The sequence below is a fragment of the Mercenaria mercenaria genome, chromosome 19, assembly GCF_021730395.1.
Source record: "Mercenaria mercenaria strain notata chromosome 19, MADL_Memer_1, whole genome shotgun sequence".
Lineage (NCBI taxonomy): Eukaryota > Metazoa > Mollusca > Bivalvia > Venerida > Veneridae > Mercenaria > Mercenaria mercenaria.
Window position 1 is genome coordinate 27,427,029 of NC_069379.1, and position 11,556 is coordinate 27,438,584.

Here is an 11,556-nt window from a genome sequence, read left to right on the forward strand (position 1 = left end):
AAAAAAAATGGTATTTTCCTTGGGTCCTTCCCCCTTTTCTCTCCTTCTTTACTACAAACAAGATAGCTGTCACATTGTAGTACATGCCCTTAAAAAATGCTTGTACAGTTCGCATTTTGACATTATTCTTACCAAATTTCGGGGTTTTACAACTGAAATTCGACATGAAAAGGGCCCATAATTTATCATTTCTTAATTTGAAAAAGCCTGTTTTTTCAAAGTTTTAGTTTTAGTTTTTTTTAAAAAAAGCTGGAGAAAAATAAAATAAAATTAACTTTGGGAATTTTAGCCTTGAAATTGGAAAAAAACAACACTATTTTCGATTGGGACTGGGGCCTTATTTCGGCCCCAAATTGGCTAGAAAAAAACACTGTTTCGCCATGATTGATTTTGGCAAACTTTCATTTAATCGGCTGTCAATGCAGAAAATATATTCAAACGATTAAAAACAACAGGTTTTGGGTATGTATTCAACAAAATTTTGTTTGCGGGCGTATTGTTTTCTTTAAAGTAAGGTCGTTACTGGACAGCTAGAAACCCCCCAAGGTTTTGCTCCCGAGGGTAACGGACAGCTAAACGCGGTAGGCGTCCAGTTACCGGACCCCTAGTCGCGTTCGGTATTGCCCGGTTACCGGAGGGCTAGAAAACCCCAGGTGATTTTCAGTCGCCCGGAAATTTGATTTTTTAATGAATAAGTAATATTTTATATAGTTTTAAATTTTTATTTATTTAAAATTTTAGATTTATCTTTTCTTTTGTCGTTAAACCCAAAGAGATCTTTTGCTTAAAAACCTTTGATATTCTATTTTTAGAAATTAAAAAAGATGGTCCCGAACGCCCATATCTATTTTGTAAAAAGTGATTTTTTCAAGGGTTTTAAACTTTTTTTATTAAAACAAAAATTTTAATATTTTTTGAAAAGGAAAGCTTAAAAAAAGGGCAATGCTTTCTTTAAAATTTTGACTAAATTATTTCAAAAAAAATGGAAAATTATAAACTACTGTTTTTCTTAGATTTTTTGAACTCAAGCTCCCACTTTTGAAATTAGTGCCCATTTAAAACAGTAAACATTAAAAATATTTGAATACAAAAAGAAAATTTGGAATTCTTCAAAACTGTTTTAAATTTTTGAAAATCCAATGAAAAAGTTGTTAAAAATTAAAAATTCCGACCCCAAAAAGCCTCCAGATGAACATTTTTTTTTTTAAATCACTAAAAGTGACGTACTTCGATCTCGCCTTTTGAGTTGGCAAACTTCCTTTTTATGGGCTGAATAATCAGTGATTTATTGTAAATGTTTATTGTAGTATTTACAAAAACTTTTTTTTGCAGATAAGCACGATTCTTAAGTAAAAACTTAAAACTTTTAAAAAATCATGTCTTTTTTCTTAGGAAATCAATTCCCGGAGATAGAAAATCGCCTGGGGATTTGCTACCGCCGGTAACCGGACGACTAAACGCAGGCAGGCGTCCGGTTACCGGACGGCTAGACACTTATATAAAAACGATTGCCATCAAATTATTTTGCTAGAGAAGCCTAAAATCGCTACACAAATTTCACTTACTCGAGCAGGCCATGCTGGATAGCCTTTAACCTTGGCAAATATTTTATCAAACGGTTTATACTCCATGTCTTTTGCCTTGATCTACTTCAGGGTAAAAAAAAATACACAAGTTTTGTAAAAAAAGTTCAAAAGGACCACAAATATTGCAAACTGAAAAAACCTGACACTTTCACAATACAACCATAAAGTTATAACTTAATTTATGCCCTATTTAATTTTTACTTAAAATTTGAGCTTAAATTTATAGAAAACCATGCAAAATTATGCAAAAAAGGTTTTTCATTAGGGTGTCCCGCCATATTTTTACGTTCGGGGAAGTAACGAGAACCGAGATTTGCCGAGGATGGCGGGAAGTAACCGAAAAAAACTCTACCATACAAAATTCTGTATCTTTTTTTCTATGATTTAACATTATGGCATTTAATGCGTATTTTTTTTTTTTTTTTTTTGGTAATATAAAACAATATATGCCAAAATACTCAGTTTGATTATGATCTATATTACTGCAATCTATGTAACCACTGCAACCAGATAGCGTTAAAGCAACCCGTGGAAAACTGGTGGAAACTTTCAGTTTCATATGATATCAATTTCTGTAACCTATGTAACCAAGTCAAGTCAAGTCAAGTCAAGTCAATATTTATTTTTTGTGGGTAGATAAAATAAATTATAAACATAGCTTGTATAGCTTTGACCGACATTTTAAACATAAAAAAAAATGTTAAATTTACACATTTTCATATATAAAATCTATATAAATTGAAAAAAATTAAAGGGGAAAAACATACATCTCGAAAGACAAAGGAAAGCACTGAAAGTACATTTTTTTAAAGATATAAAAATAAAAATTTCTAATTCATGGTTTAAAGTAAAAAAATAAAATATACTGTATCTAATAAAATTACTAATTAAATAATAATTAACAAAACTCAAAAAATCTAAGCACATGCACAGCAATGACGAAATGGTAAAAAAGTTTTAAAATAAAGAAAATGCTGTTTGCAATAAGAATATAAAGCATAACAACAAAACAGCCAAAAGCACAAAAATTAAAAATTTAAAGAGCAAAAAAAATCGAAAACTAGAAACTAAGACCAAAATAGTTAAAAGAAATAAAATAAAGCAATAACACAAGCAAAGGGCAAGCGGGTTTTACTGGCAAAATGACTGGAGCTCTCTCCGTTCCTGCCCCAAATCAAATTTTTAAAGTTTTTAAATTTGCCCTCATCCCTAAGGGGGTGGCAATGATTTCCCAGAGTTTAGGGCTAGGGCCCGGGAAAGAGTTGCCCTAAGGTTTTTCTTAGTGGGGAAAATATTAATACTTTTGTGTCCCTAAAATTAAAGAGTAGTTTTAATAGTAACCAAGTCAGAAAAATGGTTTTCCTTTTTTTATAAATTTAATTTGTGAATTTCAGTGCCATGGTTCTAATTCTTTTTAAATTTTTAACGTTGGAATTTTTGGTTTGGGTTAGAAGAAATCAAACGAATTAATCATCACAGAGAACGCAGCGCTTTTTTCCTGGTCTTTTCTATTTTTTAGGTAATTTCCCACAAAAAAATCCCAAAGTAAGGGGAATAGAAAATTTTTGATAAAATGAAAGAGAAATAGATATTTAATTTCCTATTACATAAGGTTTCCCAATTCTTTTTAAAAATTTTTTTAACTGTTTGAACCTTTTAAGATTTAGAAATGTGGGTGAAAATTTTTAGTTTAATCAAAAGTTAACCTAAAATTTTAAACATCGCTCACGGGGAAAGGGTTTACTCCATTTAAGAAAAAAGTTATTTTTTGTCTTTTTTTTTTTTCCCCAATAGAGTTGCCTGAAATTTATCTGGATTGGCTTTCTTTGGGGTTGCTGAGCCCCATTTTTTTATAGATTGACTTTACCCCAAAAGGTTAACAACTTTTTTCTATATTTGTGTCAGCGGAAGGGTGTTATCATCCGTAATTATACAAGTCACATTAGGACGAAAATCAAAAAATCATTGTAGAAAAAAAAAAAAGTACGGGACAAAAGGAAACCCTTTGAGGAACCCTTTTATTAAATATCTTTGAAAGTACTTAGAGGCCAGTTGCACTTAACAAAAAAAGTAACCCATGGAAAGCTTTTATTTTTGGATTATATAGGGCCTCGGCATTTTCTTAAAACCCCCATGAAACTTCATAGGAGCTTTGCTGGGGTTTCAAAAGGGTTTTAGAGGTTTGGAGACCGCCCCTCTGAAAAATTTTTCGTTGTAGACATAGATTTTGGTTTTTCTTTTTAGTAATTAAAATTATAAAAATTGATGACAATCAATGTATAAAGAGTTCGAAGTGCGAAGTAAGAGAGGGATACTGGGATCAAACAAAAGAAATGTTGCATTTTTGATTTCCGTTTTTCCGCTCCCGATTTTCCTATGTTTTTCAGGGCCCATTTGACACCTTTTTAAACATTTTCTAATCATCAAACGAAAGGGGAAATTTCTAAGTAAAATTTCCCATCCCAAGCTGCAGCTTAAGGAGAATCAATACCATTTTAAGACTAATATAAAATTTTATATCATTCATTAGGCTTTTTTTAAATTTTTTCCCTCTTGCCTTTTTTTAAAATTTTTCTGTAGTCTTCTTTCTACAACCGAAACTATTTGTATACACGCCAAACTGGGAGCAGATTTTTTTTCCTTTAATAGCTAGTAAGCGCCCATTTCCCAAAAGTTTTAAACTTTTTCAGTAATTTAAAAGTCGTATCTAAGTCTCAATCCATCCCCAAAAAATCCAAGCAGTGTTTCCCCTTGGTTCGCTCTTTGACACTGCCAAACACAAAATTTACAAAAATTCGCAAGGGGATTTTTTTAAATTTTTAATTTATTTATTTAATTTTTACCCAAAAGTTTTCGAAGTTTACATTTCTTTTAGCACAGGCGAAATTTTCCCATATAAAAAAAAATAACGATTGTAAATAAAAAGGGTAATTTTTAACACGCTAAGTATCCTGAAACAAAACTGAAAGAAAACAAACGAGAATGCCGACTTAATTTTGGGGGATGCGTTCACGTCTTTTATGCTGCCACTGCCCCCAAGCCGAAACAGATAAGGCTTTTGAATATTTTCCTGCTGCAAGATTGTTATTATCAAAATTTTGGGTAGTTTTCTGTTTATATAACAAATAAGCTTTTTTTAAAACCGCATCACGGATGAACAAGGGTCACGTAAAATGTTGTGTTGGCAGTGATCAATGAGCGAAGCGGCGGGGGGAGATCACTGCGTTGGATTTGGATGGACCTACTTTCCGCCATAAAAAAACACTGCATAGGGAGATCAATTTTGATTTTTTCCCCTTCCGTTCAGCCGAGGTTTTGAAAGATTGCGAGTTTTTATTTTTTATTTCCAAGTCAGTCTTTTAGAAAAATTTACATTAATAAAATCAAGAAAAAATCTTTTGAAATCTACAATCAACAAAGAAAAATAAAAGAAGACTTGGTATGACGTGTTTTTTTATTGAAGAAATTTAAATGTGCAAATCATCTCCCCCGCGGCCCTTTTTTAAGCGTAACTATTAACAGATATGAATGGACCCGAAATTTCCCCAAATGACCGAAAAAATAAAAAATGAAAAACCCAAGTAGGGGGGAGACATTAGCGTGTTTGAAGTAAAATGTGACGATTAGCATATAAAAATGAGGGTAAGATTCTGGGTTTTTATCATCTTTAAAAGATTATCATGATTTATTTTGCTTTTTCCAACCGTAGATTACCTGACCCAAGCCCCGTTGTGTCCGTAGGGCCACCCACGTTTTTGTTAATTATGCAACCAATACTATTAAAAGTTTTTTTTTTTTTCCAGAACAGGTCCCATGGAACCAAATTTCCCCTATTTGGGCCCACCTCCCACTCTAGAGCAGTCCGTGCTGCTTTTGCAGTTTTGGCATTCTCGCCCTAGGTTTCCTGCAAACCAATTTTTTAAAACATTTTTTACCCAAATTTTTCTTCCACCAAAATTTTTTATCTTTTAATTCTTTCTTTTTTTTGATTTGACCTGAAAAAACGTAACGTTCCCGAAAGGGGTTTTGACGTTAAAAGGGCAAAAAAAAAGATAAATTAGTAAAATGAAAACACTAAAAAGATTTAATTAAATTTTTAAATTTTATTACCTAAAATATAGCCCTAAAAATTTTTTAAAACAAATTGGGGGAAATGAATTGTTTTACGCTAGAAAAGTGTTTAATTTGTTACAATAAGCTGTTTATCATTGGGAAAATGGCTGCTGTCTAAAACGACTATTTCCCAAATTGATTTAAAATTTTTTACTAACATTGCTTCGTTTTTATTTTTCTAAAGGTTCAAAGTTAAAAACAAATTTGGATTCCTATTGTTTTTTTTTTTACATTTTTAATATGTAAAAAGAAACGCTCCCCCCAGATTGTCGTACATAAAATACAGACAAGTCACTCTATCTAGTAAAAAAAGCGGGGAATATTCAGTTAAAATTTGTGGTTAAAAACATTTAATTTTTTAAGGTGCAGTAACAAAACCCGCATGACAAAAACAAAAATGCAGTTAGAAACATTGTCGTTCCAAATGGGACAAAAAAGTTGTAGTGTCTAAAACCATTTATTCATTCGAACAAAACTGATCTAGTCTATTAGTCTATTACAAAATATTTTCTCAGAGATAATAGAACAACCAACCGTTTAATCTAACCAGTAAATAGATAAACCAAGGCTGTCCGATTTTTTTTTTTCAAATTTTCAGGTTTTCAACATTAATCTATCAAAAAAAAATATACATCAACAATGTTAATTTTTTTTTTTTTCATACTTTTCAAAAAACATTTACTTTAATACTTAAAAAAATCGACTTTCATTATGCGGAAATAAAAATTTGTTTGTTTTTTTGGGTTTTCAACCCTTTTTGCAAAAAATACACGTTTTGCAAAATTTCATCAAGCTTACCTAGATTAAATTTATAGTTTATGCTTTTTTAGGAAAGAAAAAATTTTATATGCGATAATAAAATTAAATTTCATTTTTATGTTTCAAAACCCCTTAACAAAAACCAACAACAACAAAAAAAAAAAAAAAAAAATCCCCAAAACGTTTTGTAGACGGCTATTAACAAACAATCATTTTGAAAGAATTGCCCCTGGTAAAGTCAGGCGTTAAAGCTATCCCGATAAATAATGATTATCTATCCCATCCACTTTATTATTTGGGAAAAGTACGGTCTCCCCAGAGATCAACCCTGCAATAATTTTTATTGTTTGAGCTTCAAAAACAGCGTGGATGAAAAAATCACAAAATTAATTCGAATACCCCATTTTTAAAAGGTAAATTGGGCGATACATTCCTGAAAATTTTTTTGTTTTATAGTACAAAAAGTAACAACCTTTGTTTTTGCAGCTACTAGACTTTAAAGTTCCAAAAAGTTTTTTTCTTTTTAAGTGCATTTCTGCCGTAAAGAATACCTCAATTTGACATACTTAAATTTTTTCAACATCAGAAAAACAAACTCTATGACTTGCTGTTACTGCCGAAAATCGTTAGCAATTATATGGCAGGCGTTGTCAAAACAGGTTTTGTAAAAATGCTAGTGCAAAGTTAAAAAGAAAAAGCCCCAAAGTATACAGTTAAAAACAGTAGATTATGTATTTAGGAAAATTGCAGTCCACCGCGACAAATGTCTGAAAACTGGAGTGGATGGTATGTTGGAAAATGTTCCAAGCCGATAGCCCTGGGAAAAAAGGAATTCGCAGGAAAATTTTTGGACTGGGATTAAGAATTTTAAAATTTGGTCTGTGTGAATGATGAGGGTTTTCATGCCCCTAATTCATTTCTTATTTTATAGAACAAACAGGAGGAATGTTTTTCCTTTTTTAGGGTTTCCCCTTTTTTTTGATAACAATCTGAGGATGGGGTAGGTAATCATTAAAATTTTTACGGGGGCAGACTTTGACCCTTTTAAATTTATAATGAGATTTTTTTCAGGGGGGCTAGACTGTGGAACAGTACTGACCTGGGGGGGGAAATAGGTTTATATGCCATTTCTTTAAATTTTTCTGTTAGTAGTCTTTCGTTCCTTTTGAGAAAAAGGGGGGTATTACGGGTTGGATGTTTTTGTTTTTATGTGATTTGACCCGGTCAAGTTAACTTAAGGTAAAACCAAGTATTTGCTGGTAAAGGGCAGAAGTTGGACTTAGTGGGTATAAAATATGAAGGAGGGGGGAATTTTTGAAAAAAAGGGATTAAATTTTATACTTCCTTTTCTTTTTTTCCTAACAGTAGAGTCTTGCTGTAAGTTTCGCGGGGATTTTGGATTTGATGGGGAAGGTGACCGTATATTAGATTGACATAACTGTGTAAGGGCATTTTGGGAAAAGGAATATAAAATTAGTAAAGCTTCCCTTTCAGACATCAGTAGACCAGGAGGCTGGGTTCCCCGAACCCAAATTTTTTAATGTTATTTGGGGAATATTGGTTAAATTGTATTTGGTACCCTTAAAACTGGATTTAAAAGGGGGCCCCTTTAAATTTTTAGAAAACCCAACAGGTTTACTAAGGGGACTTTATAAATCTCAAACGGAGATTTTCTGTTTTCAGCGAATATTTAGTTCAGTTTAAAAAACTCTTCATTTAAATCTGGCATCCATTGAGATCAACAAGACGCCTTCTTCTTGGGTATAAATTGTGCTAAAAACAATTTTATAGTTTTAACCCTTTCAAAAATAACATTTTACAAATTTTTTGTTCTTAGACACCCCAATATTTTGGGCGGTTTTTAAACCCTTTATTTTCACTTTAATTCTGAATTTGTGATTGATATCTTTTTATACTTTTTACAAATTTTTTTTTATGATTTTCTGCAGGTATAAATTCTTCAAGATTTCAAGATTGTATTTCAATGTCTTTCCAGTGGTTACCGCGCTTTTCCCGAAAAATTTTTGGGTCGAACCCAGTCTGCGCCCTTTGGGCCGCAAAAAAAAAAAAGGTGGGCCCGTAGAAAATGTGAATGCTTTCTTTTAAAAAATCATAACATTGTAATGATATTTTAACAAATTTTTGCTTCATAAATTTTGAAATGGTCATCAAAATATTCATGGGGAAAATATAAAAATAAAAAGAAAGTTTAAAACCTTTATTTTACATCTGTTTTCGCGCCTAAGGTTTTTTGTTACTTTTTTGTTGTTTGGGTAGACTCTTATTTGATTTTTTCCCAAAGGGGGACATTTTAAGAAAATTTCTCTGTAGGGAAACCCCGAAAACTTTTGTTTAAAATGAGGTGTCATTTTCCCTTTTAGATGCAAAAAAATACCATTTTTTTTTTGGATATGATCTCCATTTTTAAAACAACCCAGGCATGAAATTCCAAGTACTTTTACTAAACAGCAAATTTCAGAATCAGATATATAGCCAGCGCTATTGACAACCTTTTCATTTCAAGTTTTTTTTTTCCAATCAGCAGAGTCCCGGAATCTTCGGGGTTTCCCTACTGGGTTTCCCCGTGGGTTTTCAGGACTGAAAACGCTATGTTTTGCCAGTAACTTTCAAAAAAAACTTTGTGAAACATAAAATTTTAAGAAAAACAGGTTCTTATAAAACCATACAGAATTGCATTACACTTTCGTTCTTAACACAAAAGGAGATGGGCCCCAAAAGGGGGGAACTAATTCCATTTAAAACTATGGTATCAAGAAATTTTCCGGACCTTTCATTGAACGCTGTAAACCCCTTTTGTAAAAGCAAACATTTCCCATTTTTTTATGTATTCAAGATTAAAACATAATTCTAAAGGGGTATAATTATTTGAAAGTTTATTTCAAGAATTTAACAAATTTACACAATGTACTAGTTTGTAATACACTATTTCAGTTACGTCAATTACTTTTCAAAGACGGGGGAAAAAAAACGGGAAAGTATTGACGACTGGGAATATTACAAAAAAAAAAAAAGAAGAAATTAAGAACTTTTTAAAATTTAAATTTAAAAACATTAAAAAAAAAAAACAAACTGGTCTCAAAATTGGTATCTAATACCCTGACGATCGGGGGGGATGTACACGCTGCAAAACCCCCCTTTTGGTATCGTGGTTAAAACCCCTTATTTTGGTTTCCCATTTTTTATCCATAATTTAAAAGCGAGTATAGTGAAAGGTCGATTTTCTGACTTTTTTTGATTTTATTTTTAAAATACGGGAAAGTTTTTCTGTATCGCCGCAAAAAGGGGCATCAAAATTGATGATGTTTACCTTCAAGGGGGCCCCAATTTTTGGCATGTGCACGTAACTGGAATCCCTCAGTTTACTCGCTTATGTAAACAATTACAAGAAATAAGTTAAAAAAACTGGGGTTTCAAATAATAAATAATTGGTAAATTTCAGGTTTTCGCTGCTGTAAAGCAACAAAGTCTAGTGAATTTATACTGTTACCCCGTGTTTTGCAGCCTAAATTTATACAGCACGAAATTAAAAGGTCCCCGGGAAAATGGGGGAAAACCCGTACACTTTTTTCGCAAATCAAAAATTTTATTCAGTAATTTCGTAACAACAGACCTTTTTTTGTTTGATGTAACCATTTTCGAGTTTGGGGCGGTCTTTGCGTGCCCCGGAAGTGTTATCAATTGGAGCGCACGGGGAAAAATATGCAAAATTTTTGCATGTCTGCACGGTTGTGTATAATTGTTTAATAACGCTAAAGGTTGGGTTAGTTTTACCCTGGTTAAAAAATAAACTTTAAAATACTTCATTCAAATAGGGAATTTGGGATATACCAAATCTGTAATTTTAAGGCTTCCCAAGTCTGCATTGAGTTCAGTCTTTTGTTTTTAAATATATTCGAATAAAAGTAGACATACCTTTAAGTTGTAAGTCGTAAGGCAGGGGTAATTTCCATGGATTAGTCTTCTTAATCTGTTTTAAAAATTTCTTGTATCTTGAATCTATGTCTTTCAGCATTTTTTCGACAAAAATGCAGCTTTTCGAACATTTGGGTTTCCCTTCATATTGGAAAGCCCTTTATATAAAACGACACAGGATGTGCGAAGAAATTTTCAGTTGTCCTGCTTGTGTACCGCCCTTTAATTTTATTTGAATTTAAAATTTAACTCACTATAGTCATAATATATAATTTAAATTTTATTATAAATTTTTGTTTTTCACTAAAATTTGATTCCTTTTATTTGAAAAAGTCATTGGGGTTCAATTTGTATTTTTTTAAGCAAGGGAATGTCGGGGCATTTCTCTGGTCGCTTTTAAAAGCACGGCCCGAGGGTCCCGAAACCCAAGGGGGTAGAAGTTAAGGTCTGGAACAGCAGTATCCTAAAGTCATAAAAAAGGCCCCCTCGTGAACGCAAAATAGAAATTACACAGAAGAACTGGCAGAGAAATGGTATGTTAAATTTTTAAGATTAATTCATATCTTTTAAGTCTGTCTTTTAACACAACGGTAAAAAATTAAAGAATTTTTTTTCTGCAGAAATTTTAGAAAATTTTTTTAAAATTGTCTACTTTGATAGCTCATCATTGGAGGGGTTTAATTTTGAGTATCCTTGCTTTTTTTTGAAAAGGGCAAAAAATTCTAGTGCTTTTCATTCTGCAATTCGGAAGAGGCCTTGGCCTTTCAGACTTGCAAGTTCATGAGCGATAGTGTCCTTTTAATGGAAAACACATTTTATTGAAACAGAACCCTTTTCCTTCTGTGAAATAGCTGTATAACAGAGGTCAATATTTGCTGGCTTCCCAACTTGAAATTATTTCATTTTCCCAACATATGTGAAATATAATTTCCAAATTAAAGAAAAAGATGTTTTACACATTTGGTAATTTCTCTGCAACAGTTGGCTAAAAACAAATACTTTTCATTTGGGAAGTCATCTTCAAGTGGCTGAATATTGGCTTCTGTTTTGTATCTATAGATGAATTCTAAAACAGGCATCTATGCTCATTTTATGCTCGAATGACATGCTACACAATACACATCGATATTTGTTCAGTAGACAGTATTATATTTTTTTCCCCTTT